This window comes from Hemitrygon akajei, unplaced genomic scaffold (assembly GCF_048418815.1).
Source record: "Hemitrygon akajei unplaced genomic scaffold, sHemAka1.3 Scf000115, whole genome shotgun sequence".
Lineage (NCBI taxonomy): Eukaryota > Metazoa > Chordata > Chondrichthyes > Myliobatiformes > Dasyatidae > Hemitrygon > Hemitrygon akajei.
Window position 1 is genome coordinate 1,373,311 of NW_027332001.1, and position 18,120 is coordinate 1,391,430.

General features: G+C 43.4%; 1 protein-coding gene and 1 pseudogene across 1 annotated transcript in view; one reads left to right on the forward strand and one right to left on the reverse strand.

Annotated features, from left to right (window-relative positions):
* Positions 1-18,120, reverse strand: part of LOC140723491 (uncharacterized) — a 321,144-nt gene that overhangs the window by 87,241 nt on the left and 215,783 nt on the right. The window lies entirely within an intron of this gene.
* LOC140723469 (N-acetyllactosaminide beta-1,3-N-acetylglucosaminyltransferase 3 pseudogene) lies at positions 317-1,474 on the forward strand (annotated as a pseudogene).

Consider the following 18,120-nt stretch of genomic DNA (forward strand, 5'->3'; position numbering starts at 1 on the left):
CTGTGAAGAGAGGTGGAATAAAGCCTTTGGAATCATATATATTTAATGTCCAGAAAGAAACTATGCGATTTTCAGTTTAATGACAAAGATGGTATCCTATAGGTAGATTTGTTTTTCTGCTGGGATGGAATGCTTCAGGTCAATTAAACTTTCTGTAGGGCCTTCCCTATTCCTTACCTCACCACCATTTTGAGGTCAATATTACAAAGCATTAGTGAACCTAATTACAGCTTAAACTTCTCATTCTTCACAAGCATCATGTAAATGTAAAGTTTTCTTTGAATTAATCCATATTTTTCTCTACTTCAGGTGAAAGATGAGAAGACATCGGCGATTCTATGAGAAAGTAGTGCTGGGTGTTCTGATTGCTCTGGGATTGTTCTTCGTGTTCTGGGATAATGACCAACGTCGAGAGACTGATGATGTTGCAGAAACTGTTCATCGCAAAGATCTGCCCAAGGTTGTTACTGCTGATGCAACTAAATCAGTGCTCAAGCCAAAGTGCCACGCGAACAGGACATTGCTGTACCTGTCCTCATTTCATCAAGAGAAAGAGCACATAAAAAACTTCTTGATGTATAAACACTGTCGAGAATTTGACATGATTCAAAATGTCCCAGACAAATGCGGTGGTCGAGAAGGATCTCAGAATGTCTTCCTGCTCCTGGTAATCAAATCTGACCCTTTCAACCAGGATCGGCGGGAAATGGTAAGGAAGACCTGGGGCAAAGAACGCGAATTCAATGGGGTCCTAATTAAGAGAGTCTTTATCTCTGGTGTCTCTCCTGACGAAAAAGAAAGAAGGAAATTGAATCAGCTGTTAGCAATGGAAAACAGAGAACACAGAGATGTCCTACAGTGGGATTTCTTGGATACCTTTTTCAACCTCACCCTCAAACAATACAAGTTGCTGCAGTGGGTCAGTGCATTTTGCCCCAGTGCTAAATTCATCTTCAATGGAGATGATGATGTTTTTGCCAACACAGATAACATGGTTGATTACTTGCTAGGCATGAAGGTTCACCAACACCTGTTTGTGGGCCATCTCATTTATGGGGTTGGGCCCATTCGCCAGACGTGGAGCAAGTATTATGTGCCAGAAATAGTGACCACTATCAAGTCGTACCCACCATATGTTGGTGGAGGGGGCATACTTATGTCTGTGTATACAGCTCATATCATTTACCACATAGCCCAAGACCTTGAACTATTCCCCATTGATGATGTATTTTTGGGGATGTGTCTGGCCAAGGCTGGACTAGCCCCACACTCCCATAGCGGATTCAGGACAGCTGGAGTCAGGGTTCCTTCAACCCAAGATGACTCTTTCAATCCTTGCTATTACCGTGAGTTGCTGCTAGTGCACCGTTTTCGGCCTTTCGAACTGCTACTGATGTGGGATGCGGTGCATGGTGCCAATCTGAAATGTGCTCATGCTGCCCAGAAGTCTGCATCCACGAAAAGGACCGCATGAGTCATGAGAGAATGTAGCAACTGTTGGAATGCAAGGCAGTTTTTAAACATGTGTTAATCAGTTGTTTATGCAATGTAAGAAGCTCAATTCCTAAATTATATTGGAGGATACATTAATTCATAGGGTTAGTGTCTTTCTACATTCTACAAATGTTTGTAAAGCTGTCAGGTGTCATCACTCAGCCTAATTCTTACTGCACCCATAATGACATTACAATATTGTCAGGAGCACCACAATTTAAGTCAATTGTAAAGTTATTCCAAGTGAGCAGTCCTTGTTGCATTGCGTGCAGATAGGTACAGCATGTTCACTTGGGGCATTTGTATAATAAGCCACCAATAAATTTTTTTGTTACAGTTATATCTGTGTATTTTCTTCTTGCCGTTTCTTACATGTCCCTTGCAAAATATGAAAGAGATAAATGTGTTTCTTGGACTGGAACTGTGAGGACAACAAAGAATATAGATCTAAAATTGTCTCAGGGTTGGAGGAATAGAGAAACTTATGGTCATCACTTCTGTAGTCAAATGTCAGCCTGCATTGTGTCTGTGTAACTACATATCAAATAAAAACACACACGCAGGAGATGGCTTTAACTGGAGTATTCACATTGCAGAGAGGGAAAGAGATCAATGAACATGTGGGGACAACAGATCAATATGCATACATAGATGGCTGTCCATATGTAGTGCGAAGGGGAGTGGCATTAGATTTGGCAGGTGTCTTGTCTAAGACAATGTACTCGGTTGCCAGTGTCATGTTGCTGGTATTGACACGGTCATCACTGAGAGGTAAGTCCGGTAGCTTTGACTAGTGGCCAACCTGGACATCGGAAATCTGGAGAGGAGGGGACTTCAACAAGTCTCTTTGTCCGAGGGGCAGCTCACGGCACTGCAATAGAGCAATCGGTGACCAATCAACTAGTGGCTAATCGGCATTTGGGATTGATTAGTAAGAGCAAATTAAAGGAAGGTTGGACAAACCCAGTGGCCTTCGTCTGAGTAGAAACATAGAAAACCTACAGCATAATATGGGCCCCTCGGCCCACAGAGCTGTGCCGAACATGTCCCTACCTTAGACCTACCTAGGCTTTACCCATAGCCCTCTTTTCCTAAGCTCCATGTAACCAGCCAGGAGTCTCTTAACAGACCGTATCGTTTCAGCCTCCACCACCGCCGCCGGCAGCCCATTCCACGCACTCACCTCTCTCTGTGTAAAAAAAAAACGTATCCCTGACATCTGCTCTGTACTTACTTCCAAGCACCTTAAACTATGCCCTCTCATGCTAGCTATTTCAGCCCTGGGGAAAGCCTCTGACTGTCCACACGATCAATGCCTCTCATTATCTTGTACACCTCTATCAGGCGACCTCTCATCCTCCATCGCTCCAAGGAGCAGAAGGCCGAGGTCACTCAACCTATTTTCATAAGGCATGCTCCCCAATTCAGACAACATCCATGTAAATCTCCTCTGCACCCTTTCTATGGTTTCCATGTCCTTCCTGTAGTGAGGCAATTATAACTGAGCACAGTACTCCAAGTGGGATCCGACCCGGGTCCTATATAGCTGCAAAATTGCCTCTCAGCTCTTAAACTCAATCCCACAATTGGTGAAGGCCAATGCACTATATGCCATCTTAACCACAGAGTCAACCTGTGTAGCAGATTTGTGTGTTCTGGGGACTCGGACCCCAAGATCCCTCTGATCCTCCGCACTGTCAAAAGTTTTGCCTTTAATGCCATATTCTGCCAACAATGTGTAGGGACTGCGGTCTGCAGTCAGGTACTCAGGATCACTCAGCATAATGTTGTACGAACATTATTAGCAAAACACTCCGACACAAGACGGGTTTCATTTTGTTACAGACAGGAATGCCAGTTTGGTACTACAAGTAAACTGCATTTCCACATTGGTGGAGAAGTGTGCTGACACACCTCACTATCTGTAAAAACTGTGACGAGATGCTAAGGTGTATTCAAAATGGACTGTGCCTTTAAAAAGAGAGAGAGTTGGTGTACACCGATTCAGAGAGAGAGAGAGAGCACCGAGCAGCTCGTGAGTCGCCATGGTTACGGAAGGGCGTGGCTATATAATGGACAGCTGGCGTTCAGCATGTTTGGGATATATACACGGTCAGCTGGCTTTTCAGACAGACACAGAGACACACAGAAGGCACGGACAGAAATACAGAAGAAATAGACACTGGATGAGCTTTCAGTGCCCACGGAAGGATGGGTTTTGATCGCAGTGTGGGAAAGGGGTGACCGGTGGAATGTTATCGGTGTGTTTAACCTTTGATAGCTTTACTGCGTGAAGGCGGTACTCTTTTGTGTGATCACAAAACTTTAACACGACTTCGGAAGGCAACGGAAAGATCGACGACATCAGCTTACTTGGAAAACAAATCACCTCTCTCTCTCACTCTCTCTCCTCAATTCTACTCAACTTAATATCACAAACTGAACTGACGTCATTTCTATACCATCGTAAGACGGTATCATTGACCACCTAAGCTGAAGAAGTTTGGGGTTTTATATTTACACACTTATATTTGCATAAACTCTGCTAACCTGTTTGATTTATCAGGTTTTATATTACGAGATTACGTAGATACTACTGAACAGTGTTTTATTTGTAACAATACCAGACTCCAGGTGTGTTCCATTTATGCTGGTTCTTTTAACCCGTTACGGGGTACGTAACAAAACCGTTCCAACCCCTACATCACACCGCATTTCTGTAAACCCCTTCGACCCTAAAGCACTCGGCATCTCCGCAAAACCTCCATCATCCACCCTGGTGAATACAGACGACAGCCGACCCGAGAAAGATACCGTCGTGTCAAATTGCATGGCTCATTAAACATTGTTGGCCAAAAGAAACTACAGACTGATCAAGGACAGGGAAGCAGACAAACCAGTTCTCTCTGTTCTCCCCTATTTTGTGGGCTATGAACTGATTCTGGCACTGGAATAATTTAATCAGAGGAACTGAATGTGGACACAGGAAGCTTCTCCTGAGTCCATTCTCAAACAAATCGCCAATTGTTATGTGAAGGGCGTGGATTCTGAACTGATTCTTGACTCTGGGACAATCTAATCAAGGCAATAAACCTGAGACCATGCTCAGAAGAGTAGCCACTTGTTAAGACAAGTGTTTTGAACCCATTTTCCAGCTGGTCTAGATTCCGTTTCATGCTCCGGTACCCATCATCACTGTCGACTGCACCCGCAATGTTGCTGTCAGCGACAGTGTGTAAATCTACGTGGTTTTAGTAGAAATAATAAAAAATACTTGTTGGTAAATACAGATTCTCTGTATCTCATTGATCATTGTTACAAGGGATGATTCTTGTCACAGTGGCGCCCATCATTAACATTGTCCACTAACAGGACGTGCCCTCTACACAGTGTTACCATCGGGAAGGAGATACAGAAGCCTGAAAGCTCAGGCTCAGCGATTCAGGATCAGTGTTTCCCCGCTGCCACCTGTATCTCAGTTTTGTTTTCTCTATATTTATTTATCCTGTATTTCATTGTACTGCTACCGTAAAATTAACAATTTCACGACGTATGTCTGTGATATTAAATCTGTTCTGATTCTTTAAATGTACCTTTGAAACCTTTGATTCTGATGGAGATGTAGGGGGGATGTGTTAGATCGAACTTACATTAGTTGAAAGCCTATCAGAACCTTGTGTACTGTGCTGTAATATTCTATGTTCTGTGTTCGACCGAGCGTACCATATCTTGCTATAGTTAAGTAAATCGATTAATTATTTAAAGCTACAACGCCTAGCTCTTCCAGACTACTCTCAATGCGTCGGATAATAAAGTGCAGGAGAATTAAAAAAATATTAGGCCATAAATATCAGTGCCGACCGCTGGATGATCTCGATAGCTTTGCTTGGAAGGGACTCGCCCAGTATTATGTAATGATGAATTGTCCTTGTTGTTCAGACTACGCTGGTCATGGAGTATGAAGGGAAGTAACTGGACAAACAAGAACATTAGCGATAGTCAGAATGGGCCCGTGCGTAGTAGGTCATGTCTAACCAATCTCACAGAGCTTTAAGAGGTAGTTACCAGGAATGGTGTGGAAGGCAAGGCAGTGGATGCCGTCTAACAGGGACTTCAGCAAGGAATTTCTCAAGGTTCCGTATGGGAGGATGTTCGAGAAGGTTCAGTCGTTTGGCTTTTACGATGAGGTAGCAAATTGGATTCGCCATTGGATACGTTGGGGAAGCTAGAGTGTGGTAATGGATGGTTGTCTCTCTGACTGCGGACCTGTGATGAGTGGAGTGCCCCAGGGATCGTTCTAGTGCCCGTTGTTATTTGTAATCTATATCAACTATCTGGATGATAATGTCGTTAACAAGATCAGCAAATTTGCCGATGACAGCAACATTGCGGGTGTAGTCGACAGCGAGGAAGAGTACCGAAGCATGAAACGGAATCTGGACCAGCTGGAAAAATGGGTTGGAAAATGTCAGATCGCATTTAACACAGACAAGAGTTAGATCTTGCACTTTGGCCGACCAGACAGGGTTGGTCTGACACAATGAGAAATAGGGCACTGAGGAGTACGATAGAACAAACACATCTGGGAATGCAGGTCCATAATTCAATGAAAGTTACACCAGACTAAGACAGGGTCATAAAAAAAAAGATTTTCGCACATTGGCTTTCATAGACCAAAGTACTGAGTGCAGGAGTTGTGACATTACCTTGCTGTTGTTTAAGGCTTTATCGGGGCCTAATTTGGAATACTGTGTGCGCGAAAAATGAAAATAAAGTTAAAATAATGCAGAAAAAAAATTACACGGCTAGTGCCGTGACGGACTGAATGTTTTTAATTAAAAGGAAAGATTACATATGTCAGCATTTTATTCCCGAGCGGGTAGAAGACAGAGGGGAGATTTGATAGAGGTATACAACATTATGAGGCGTATAGAGAGTGTAAATGCAAGCGGGTTTTATCCACTGATGTTGGGCGAGTATACAACTGGAAATCATGGGTGAAGGGTGAAATGTGAAATGTTTAAGGGAAACATGAGTGAAAACCTCTTCACTCAGAGGGTGGTCAGAGTGTTGCCAACACAAATGATAATTGAGATTCCGATGTCAACGTTTAGGAGATGATTGGAGAAGTCCACGGATGAGAGGGATATGGATGGCCGCGGTCCGGGTGAGGTCGTTGGCAGTAGGCAGTTTAAACAATTCCTCCCGGATCTGACGGGCTGGAGACCCTGTTTCTGTGCAGTGGTTTCCTATGGCTGTCTGACTGTATGTCTGGGTTAGAACTTCAGTGTCTCACAGCACCGACCAATCTAGAAAGTCGTTGATACTGTTCGATCCCTCTGTCCTTGCACACATTGAAGCATGGAGACTGAGTTAATGGATGGTTACAGCATGAGGAGATGGAAGCTTTGGAAATTGTTTATTCTGTATTCTCCAACAGTCTGCGATGGTTTTCAAGGAAGACAAGTGTGAGACCGGGTACTTGCTTTGCCTTCGCGGCGTTTTTAGTTTGTGTAGTTCTGTGTGTTTCATTTATTATTGATTTCAGATGGAGACACGGATTCCACACCGGCCTTGTGGATTCAGGGTTAAATAGATCGAAATATGAGCGTGTCTGCACTGGATGCGATAAAACCACGATTCAGAAGTAAATTGGCATTATGATAAAATGATGTGTACTTCAATTGGGAATTTGGAATTGGCATTTTGGAAGGCTGGTTATTTTAATGAGCAGCAATAGCTGCTGCTGAACACTTCGAAATGCTGGTTTTAAGTTGTAGTGCTTTGAATTCAATGTAGCATTTGCCCTGTAATATGTAATTGACAGGTCAGTTTAGACAAGTGGCGGTGCAGTCAATCGCTCAGCGATTTGCTTATGCCGTCAGTCTTAACTCCATAAATTATACAGCTGCTGCTCTGTGTTCAGATTAAATCGACTATTTCCCTCAGCCCTATTTCAGCAGTTTAACTGCAAACTCGAAATAAAGTTATAAAGTGTACCGAAATTTCGACTCTGCATGCGGAACACGGCTGCCCGCTGTCTTCCATCCAGAATTCACTCTGTCTACGACATCATCTGCCTTCTGTTAGGAAGCCAATTCTGAATCAACGCAGCCAGGTTTCCCTCGATCCCATGCTTCCCGAATTTCTGAATGAGTCCACTTTGGGGAGCTGATCAAATACTTGACCGTAATTAATGCCCCCACATCGACTGTTCTGATTCTTCTATTTGTTTTATTTTCACTTTTTCAAATAATTCAATCTGACTCATAAAGGACAACATGCCATGGTGTCTGTCTTTAACCAGACTACGTTTCTCTAAATACTCATAAATTCCATCTTCAATAATACCCTCCAGTAGTTTACACACTACTGATGTAAGATTCCCTGGTCAATAATTCCAAGAAGTAACCCTATTATTTTTCGTCAACAAATGAATAACATTTTCCACCCTCCAATTTTCTAGTTCTACTTCCATGGCCGGCGAAGACACAAATATCTTGCCCAAAAGCACAACAATATCTGAGCTCGCCTTCCAAAATTACCTGGAGTATATCCCTTCCGGTATCGGGGAATCATCTGTCACCTGGAGTATATCCCTTCCGGTATCTGGGAATCATCTATCACCTGGAGTATATCCCTTCCGGTATCGGGGAATCATCTATTACCTGGAGTATATCCCTTCCCGTATCGGGGAATGATCTATCACCTGGGGTATATCCCTTCCGGTATCGGGGAATCATCTATTACCTGGAGTATATCCCTTCCGGTATCGGGGAATCATCTATCACCTGGAGTATATCCCTTCCGGTATCGGGGAATCATCTATCATGTTTTCCAAGTTTCTATCGCATCCTCTTTTCAGCGTCGGCATGTTCGAGCATATCTGTCTTTTGACGCTGTGTTCACATTGATCAATGTATTCAGTGAGGAGCTTCAGCGCCTCCTTGGACTCCAGACACAAGTTTTCCTCTTTTACCTCTGATCTGCCTACACTCTATCAGGTCTCCTCCTGTTCTTCACTTATCTTAGTGCATCTTTACTCCGCTTCTAACTTTGAAGTCCATTGTTAAATTATGTTCTGTCTACATTGTGACTCGCCATAACCCTATCTGATCCTAAACCTTAACTATCTTCCTTTCTTCCTCTTGACGAGCTGTTCCATATTTCTTGTCAGCAAGGGTTACATTACGCTATCATCCTTTGCCTCAATGAGACAAGCCTATACTGAACCCATGTAAGTGTTTTGTGAATAATCTCCACATATCTGTTGTGCATTTCCTTCAGTACATTATTTCCTTATTTACCATTCCATGTTCTGGCCAGTTAGCACCACAGATCGCAGATCTCCAGTTCAATACATCTCATGCTCCCTGGTCATAACCCCGTGTACGATAAATGGAGGGGAGCTTTGCCCTGTCGTTCTAAAAATGTGACCTGTGGAGAGATCTGTCACCTGACCCGTCCCTTTTCTAATATTAGATCCGGTCTGGACTGTTCGCTAGATTGTCTTTCTTTTTATATTGACATGAATCCTTCCAGCACACAACTGAGAGATTATGCCAGACCGCAAGGGCAGGAATGGCTGCTGGACTTTCCCGGGTTCATATATTTCAAAATGGAATCCGATAACAGACAGTAAAGGGAGTCCCATTGAAAGACGGGGAGAGTATGATAGCACGCAGAATCCGAAAGGGAAGGAACCGTGGAGTGACTGTCTATTGATAGACTGGGAGTAGATCTCAGAGCAGAAAGGGAGCAATCACTAGTTTGTGAGCATTCTGTACAGACCACAGACTCGCACCGCATCACCAAAAATTAAATATATATAAATAAATAAAATAAAATATATATCTGTGTGTGTGTGTGTGTGTGTGTGTGTGTGTGTGTGTGTGTGTGTGTGTGTGTGTGTGTCTGTGTGTGTGTGTGTGTGTGTGTGTGTGTGTGTGTGTGTGTGTGTGTGTGTGTGTGTGTGTCTGTGTGTGTGTGTGTGTGTGTGTGTGTGTGTGTGTGTGTGTGTGTGTGTGTGTGTGTGGTGTGGTGTGTGTGTGTGTAGGTGGTGTGTGTGTGTGGTGTGTGTGTAGGTGGTGTGTGTACACACACACAGATACAGAAACAGCGCGGAGATGCGGAGATACGTTTTGGACAGGTGCCATATTAACAAGCTGTTGTCACAGGCAGCTTCAATAAAATTAATCGGCACTTCCTCGCATTAAAGTGTTTAGATATGACTGAATTTCACAGTTGCGTCCAGAAATGAGTCCTGGCACCATTATCGGGCAGGCGGAATGGAGAACAGGCCCTCCTGGATCCTGCACCAGAAAATGAGAAGGATCAGGTAATAGATCTCTTCGCGGGTCAACTATTCGAAATGTCCGATAACTACACCGGGATAGATGCAGACTGTATTTAATTGGTGCTATTGGGTAACAACTTGGAAGCCGAATTCGGGAGAGGGTTTGCTCCTTGAACTGCACAACAGATGATTCTTTGTCGACTTTTGGATAGGTACATGGAGGTTAGAAAAATTGAGGGCTATAGGTAAGCCTAGTCATTTCAAAGGTAGGGACATATTCGGCACAACTTTGTGGGTCGAAGGCCCTGTATTGTGCTGTAGATTTTCTATGTTTTCTATGTTTCTATGGAATGTCTTGCCAGCGTAGACTCTTTTCCCGGATAATAACTTTTCTCTTCATTGACTGTTCATGGAGAGTCAGGGTTTCCAGTTGGGTGCACACTGGACGATAGTGTGTAAATCTACGTGCTTTTAGTAGAAATAATAAAAGATATTTGTTGGTAAATACAGATTCTCTGTATCTCATTGATCATTGTTACAAGGGATGATCCTTGTCAAAGTGACGTCCATCATTAACATTGCCCACTAACAGGACGCGCCCTCTACACAGTGTTACCATCGGGAAGGAGATACAGAAGCCTGAAAGCTCAGGCTCAGCGATTCAGGATCAGTGTTTCCCCGCTGCCACCTGTATCTCAGTTTTGTTTTCTCTATATTTATTTATCCTGTATTTCATTGTACTGCTAGCGTAAAGTTAACAATTTCGCGACGTATGTCTGTGATATTAAATCTGGTTCTGATTCTTTAAATGTAAGTCGATTGATTATTAAAAGCCATGACGCCTTGCTTTTCCAGACTACTCTCAATGCGTCGGATAATAAAGCGCAGGAGAAATTTTAAAAAACAATAGGCCATAAATATCAGTACCGACCGCTGGATGATCTCGATAGCTTTGCTTGGAAGGGACTCGCCAAGTAATATGTAATGATGAATTGCCCTCGGTGTTTAGTCTACGCCGGTCATGGGGTATGAAGGGAAGTATCTGGACAAACAGGAACATTAGCGATAGTCAGTATGGGCCAGTGCGTAGTTGGTCATATCTAACCAATCTTACAGTGCTTTACGAGGTAGTTACCAGGAATAGTGTTGAAGGCAAGGCAGTGGATGCCGTCTAACAGGGACTTCAGCAAGGAATTTCTCAAAGTTCCCTAGGGGAGGATGTTCGAGAAGGTTCAGTCGCTTGGCTTTCATGATGAACTATTAAATTGCTGTCACCATTGGCTACGTTGGGGAAACTAGAGTGTGGTAAAAATGGTTGTCTCTCTGATTGGGGACCTGTGACGAGTGGAGTGCCGCACGGATCGTTGCTGTCATCGTTGTTTGTTGTTTGTCATCTATATTAACGATCTGGATAATGATGTCGTTAACTGGATCAGCAAACTGCCGATGACAGCAGCATTACCTGTGTAGTTGACAGCGAGGAAGAGTCCCAGAACATGGTACCGGAAAAGGGATCTGGACCAGCTGGAACAATGGGCTGAAAAAAAGCGGATCTGGTTTAACGCAGACAAGTGTTAGATGTTGCACTTTGGGAGGACCAGCCAGGGTTGGTCTGACACAATGAGAAATAGGGCACCGAGAAGTACGATAGAACAAACGAATCTGGGAATGTAGGTCCGTAATTCAATGAAAGTTGCCGCACAGTTAGACAGGGTCGTAAAAACAACTTTTCGCACATTGGCCTTCCTAGATCAAAGTACTGAGTACAGGAGTTGGGATGTTACGTTGCTGTGGTGTCAGGCTTTATTGGGGCCCAATTTGAAATATTGTGCGCGGTTGGGCTCAACTATCTGCAGGAAAGATGCAAATAAGACTGAAAGAATGCAGGAAAAGAATTACACAGCTATTGCCGGGACTGAATGTTTTTAATTAAAAGGAAAGATTACCGAGGGGCTAGAAATCTGAGGGAAGATTTGATAGAGGTGTACAACAATATCAGGCGGATGGAGAGTGTAAATGCAAGCAGGCTTTCTCCACTGATGTTGGGCGGGAATACAACTGGAGATATTGGGTGAAGGGTGAAATGTGAAATGTTTAAGGGAAACATGAGGGGAAACTTCTTCACCCAGACAGTGCTGACAACACAAATGGTAATTGAGATTCCGATTTCAACGTGTAAGAGATGATTGGAGAAGTACACGGATGAGAGGGATAAGGATGTCCACGGTCCGGGTCCGGGTCGATGGGAGTAGGTTGTGTAAATAATTCCTCCCTGACCTGACGGGCTGAAGACCCTGTTTCTGGGCAGTGGTTTCCTATTGCTGTCTAACTGTATGTCTGGGTTAGAACCTCAGTGTCTCACAGCACCGACCAATCTAAAAAGTCGTTGATACTGTTCGATCCCTCTTTCCTTGCTCACACTGAAGCGTGGAGACTGAGTGAAATGGATAGTTACAGCATGAGGAGATGGAAGCACAAATGTGAGATGATAAGGGGAGTATCACACCACAGGAATATGCCCTCACTCCTTCAGTTAGGCGGTAAAGACAATAGTTCCGGGCTGGAGGTGGGTGTGACAGTGGTCAAATCTGTTGCTTCATCGGTGGTACAGGGGATCATTAGCCCTGATACTACACAACAAAGGGTTCCTTTAATCCGAATCCTGTCCTTGGTCAGAAATTGGAGATGGGAAACCTCGGAAGCCGTTGGATGCTTGGAGTTGTGGAGACGCCATATTTTTATTGTGTTGAATATTAACTCCTGGACGATATATTACTTTCTGCGTCTCCTTGTCTTGGAGTCGAAAGTCTTTACTAAATGTTGCATGATTGCAATTACAGATGTTTGTTAACTATTGAACAAATAAGGGCATGTCATTTTCTGCGATATTTTGAAAATATGAATACATTGCGGATTTAAAATATAGCACGAGGTATGGACATAATTGAGTTCAATTGAAAGAGAAATAGAAAGATTACGGCCATGAATAACTTCATGGTAGTCATGTGTTTCTGTAGTTTGTGTGGGATGGAAGATTGAATTAATCTTCTTTTTCACTATACATGAGGCAGAACATTTGTGTCTCCTTGCGAGAAGTGTTTTCCAGGAACTGATGCAAAATTCGGAGTCTGCATATCTTTCCGAAATTCTATGAAGTGTTAATGTATATGAGACTCAGGTCTCCACATCTCAACCTCCTAAGTTCTTTAGAATACGTGCTGAGGCCTTTTGCTTTGGAAATTGTTTATTCTGTATTCTCCAATTGCCTGCGATGGTTTTGCAGGAAGAGAAGTCTAAGCCCGGATGTTTGGTTTGCTTTCGCCGAGTTTTCAGTTTGTGTAGTTATGTAGGTTCATTTCTTATGGATTTCTGATGGGGACACGGATTCCACACCGGCCAAGTGGATTCAGGGTTAAAGGGATCGAAATTCGACCGCTTCTACACCCGACACGATAAAATCACGATTCAAAAGTAAATTGTCATTTGGATAAAATGGTGTGTACTTGAACTGGGAAATTGTAATTGGCATTTTGGAAGGCTGGTTCTTTTAATGAGCAGCAAAAGCTGCTGCTGAAAACTTTGAAATGCTGGTTTGAGGTTGCAGGTCTCATTGGAAAAGATTGTTTTGAAGTCATTGTAGCATCTGCCCTGTAATATGTAAATGGCAGGTCAGTTTAGATAACGTGGCGGTGTAATCATGAGCTGAACGATTTGCTTACATCGTCAGCCCTAATTCCATTAATTATCCAGCTGCTGCTGGGTGGTCAGATTAAATCGGTTATTTCCCTCTATAAGTGCGAGGTCCAAATATAGTTGTAAAGTGTACCGAAATTTCGACCCACTACTGACATAATACTCGCTGGTCTGTAATTCGAAAGAGTCTCCCTATTATCTTTGGTCTACAAAGGAATAACATTTGCCACCCACCGACCCCCTCCCCAGTCTTCTTGTTCTACTTCCATGTCCAGCGAAGACACAAATATCCCGTCCAAAAGTACAGCAATATCTTCGCTCGCTTTCCAAAATGACCTGGACTATATCCCTTCCGGCACCGTGGAATCATCTATCATAATGTTTTCCAAGTTTCCGGCGCATCCTCTTTCTTAGCGTCGGTATGTTCTAGCCGTTTGACTCTGTGTTCATATTCATCAATGTATTCAGTAAGGACCATTCACCGCTTCCTTGACTCCAAACACAATTTTCCTCTGATCTGCCCACACTTGATCTAGTCATCCTCCTGCTCTTCCCTTACTTCAGTGCAACTCGCTAAGGCATTCACAGCTCCCCTTATACCTTTTCTAAGTCCATTGTTAAATTCTTTGCTGTCTGCATTGTGACTCGCCATAACCCTACCCGAACCTTTCTTCCTAAACCTAAACTATCCTTTTTCTTCTTCTTGATTCGTCCATATTTCTTGTCACCTAGGTTTACCTTAGGCTATCACCCTTGTCCTGCGTCAATGAGACAAACCCTTACTGAACCCCATGTCAGTGCTCCCTAAACAATACCCACATATCTGTTGCGCATTTCCCTGAGTACATAATTTCCCACTGTACGTTCCCAAATTCCTGCCAGGTAGCGCCACCATTCGCAGACCACCAATTAAATACTTCCCTGCTCCTGGTCCGACACAGGTTCAAGCTAAATGTAGGGGAGTTCTCCCTATCTTCTGAAATGCTGACTCGCGGAGAGATCTGTCACCTGACCCGTTTCCTTTCTTAATATTAGATCCGGAATCAACTGTTCGCGTGTCCACCTTTCTTCTTATAGTGACATGAATCTTTCCTGGACACAACTGAGAAATCATGCCATACCTGAACCTTTTACACTGGGAATGTGCCAAAGAATATTAGGTAGGTTTTAATTTTACGTTCCAATAACATGGCATATGTCCACGTTCCGCTCCCGATCTTTCCTCAGTGTTCTCGTTGCAGTTTCTTTTATGTTAATCTGGTTGGAGGCCGTACAGAATACTCCAAATGGGGTGATGTGTTAGTCTCGCCATCTATTAACAAACGAACGCACCACGTTGTCCTCCCTTTCTGCAGCTGCGATACTATCCCTGGTTTGGCATCGCACTCCCTTTACACTCTGTTACCCGACCCTTTCCATTCTACAACATCTAAAACCCGGAAAACCCTGAAGCTATCCCTGTCCTTGTGACAGTCGAGTGTCTGTGATAGTTTGGAACATACTTCAACCATTGTAACACTCACGCCAGCAGCATTGAACGTTTGTATTGCTACCTACCTGAACTGTATGAAATCAGCAATCTTCCGCCAATTCAGCAATTTCCGGATGACCAAGTATATGATTGTTTGAATTTGCGACTTATTTGCCAAACCTGTTCATTGTAAAACGACTTTATTTGAAAACTCTGCTGAATTGTCATTTGACGCGGGCGTTATCTACACAGATGGCCATTTAATGTAAACACATACTTCATTCCATTCCTCAGCTCTTCTCTGAATTTCCTCTGTGTCAGGGTATAGATACAAGTATTGGTACACATGCTGAGGACTTGCAACATGAACCCAAATTGCTGTAGGATGTATACCGGGGAACTCAAATATCTGTTCACGTAAAAATAGTTTTCCAATTGCCATTTCAGGAAATGGGCTACATAGGGCAACCAAAATAATATGAAATTAGCTGATATAGAAAACAGCAAAATCATAGATTTTCTGCGGTTTTCCACCTCGGCATCTTTCTGATTGTCGCTGCTGTGCCGAAGCCTTCTGCGGACTCTATTTGCCTCAACGATATGTCTTATGGTTAACCCGTTAAACACCAGGATTAAGCCGATTGGTAGCAACGGATTTAAAATACTGTCCAGTAATTCGTATCCTCTCCACACGGGTGAAGTAGTGTATTCATTTGTGACGGTGCACCGCCACGGCGTGTTGTCAATGATGACGTAAGGTTCAACGGCAAAGTAAACCGGGACACATCTCCCGCAGCTCACTATAACCACGGTCACGATAACCAGCGTTGCTGTTCTCTCGGTGCAGTATCGCTCCCGCAGTTTTCGGCAACATATTGCGATGAAGCGATCGAAGGTAAAACTGACCGTGAACCAAACAGAACAGTCCGTCGTTGCAACTTTAAATACAAGTGTCAGAGCGCATACAGGAGTGATGAGTAGGGATCTAGAATAAATGTGGATATTGTTGGTCTGTTCCACTAAAGCAACAACGATAACCACCATCAGATCCGCTGTTGCCATTCCAACCAGGTAACGGGTGATGCATTTGGAGAGTCCGCATTTTCCCCGAGATAGGATCACAATCGCCGTTAAGTTAACTGCAAGAAATTTGGAAACAAAATAGTAATATGGTCAGCTCCCAGAATGCCCCCATTCTACCGATACTATGGAGGGTATGGTCTGTTTGGAAGAGGAAAGCGGGAATCCTGTGTGTGCGGTCTCGGTCGCTGCACTCCGGCTGGAGGACAATGACGGATGTGAGTGTCAGTGGATTGGCGACCTACCCACAGTTTAGAGCGAGGCATCCGAGTTCCACGACTCACGGGCCGGTGAACAGAAGATTGTAAACGAAACCATTTCTATTATTAGGGGCAAAACAGTTGAAGCGATTGTTTGCAGCGGTGACAAAGTGGAATCACAAGATACAAAACACAATTTATCATTTAATGACTTGTGTAAGAACAGATCTGCGTGTCGAAAATAGACTGGACCGTCATTTAAATAAGCTGCCACATTGTTTTAAGCTCGAAGTGTCTGCACTGATAGAAACTCGGACCTAGAAAAGCAGAGACGAGCATCACTTCAGAAAGCCTAGCGAGGTGAAAATATGAAACACTGTCAATATCGGCACGAACGTCACTGACGAAAGAAAAATCACTTCGATCAAAGTACGAAAATGAAAATAAAACAATGAGAAGCTGGAATTCTACGTTCCGGAAAACGTTTCAGCCGACGGTAGCATCTGTGCTCAGTAACAGTGCAGATACCGCAGCAGAGTAACGACGGCACCATACATAAAGTAACCATCTCCGGCATCTTACCCGGGACACCAACCGCTACAAGTGTGGGATAGAAAATGGCCGCGATGTAGTAAATAGCCGGATATTCCATATTCTGTCAGAAGCAACGTTCAGCTGCTCAGATTGACTGGTGATCGGATTTGCAGACTTTTATTGAGGTGAGAGCAATTCCACTGAGGCAATTAGCGTGGTTATCACGTCAGGGACATTAGTGACAACCAAGTGCACAAACACTTACATTAAACTATTTTTACCACTGTTCCGTGTCATTAATTTGACTCCTCAGGGGATATTGCGATCTATTTACTTTAAAACAAAATATGATTTGAATTTTCCATGTTATTTTCCATGATATCTGGCTTCAGCAATTTAAATAGGATTTTTAAAAAAAATATCTGTGTTGCTTTCAAAGTAGACATTCATCTTGAAGTCGATTTATTTTGTAACATTTTGAGCACATTCGCTTCTGAAATTGAGGAAAGGAGATTGTTTGGCAAGGGGAACGGAGAACACTTCTTTATTAAAGGGGAATATTCGTTCATTCTTTTCTTTCATTCGCTCCAGTATTCCGAGCCGTGTGAGTGATGGATATCACCGTGACAACTGACATATTGTACAATAAAATACACTGCACATATTCCTCTAAACACTGTAAAAGATCCACAGCGATATTCCAGAGACCTGTGGTCAAAAAGGGAAGGTGTCTTCTGGAGTTTAGCGAGGGCTGTGGACAGTTTGAAGAACAATGTTTTCCAGCGCACACATGGGCCGACTGGCAGGAACCTGACCTCTGCCAGTGACTGACTTGACCACCCCACACCCGTGACCTTCTATGCAGTCGATTTAACTTTAAAGATATTCTCAAACCAGCTACAATTGTACCAGTATTTCGCTATCCATTCTCTGTCTGAAAAAAAAGTAACAAGTAAAATCTGTGAACATTCCGCAGGTTTTCAGGCTGTTCTATTATTTACTACGAAGTTGTCTGTTTTTCTCCTCATTTGCTTTCCGGTATATTGTCTTTCATACAAACATAGAAACATAGAAAACCTACAGCACAACATAGGCCCTTCGGCCCATAAAGTTGTGCCGAACATGTCCCTACGTTAGAAATTACTAGGGTTAGCCATAGCCCTCTATTTTTCCAAGCTCCATGTACCTATCCAAAAGTCTCTTAAAAGACCCAGTTGTATCCGCCTCCACCACCGTTCACACACTCACCACTCTCTGAGTAGAAAACTTACTCCTGACTTCTCATCTGTACCTACTCCCAAGCACCCGAATCCTGTATCCTCTTGTTGCAACCACTTCCTCTCTAGGAAAAA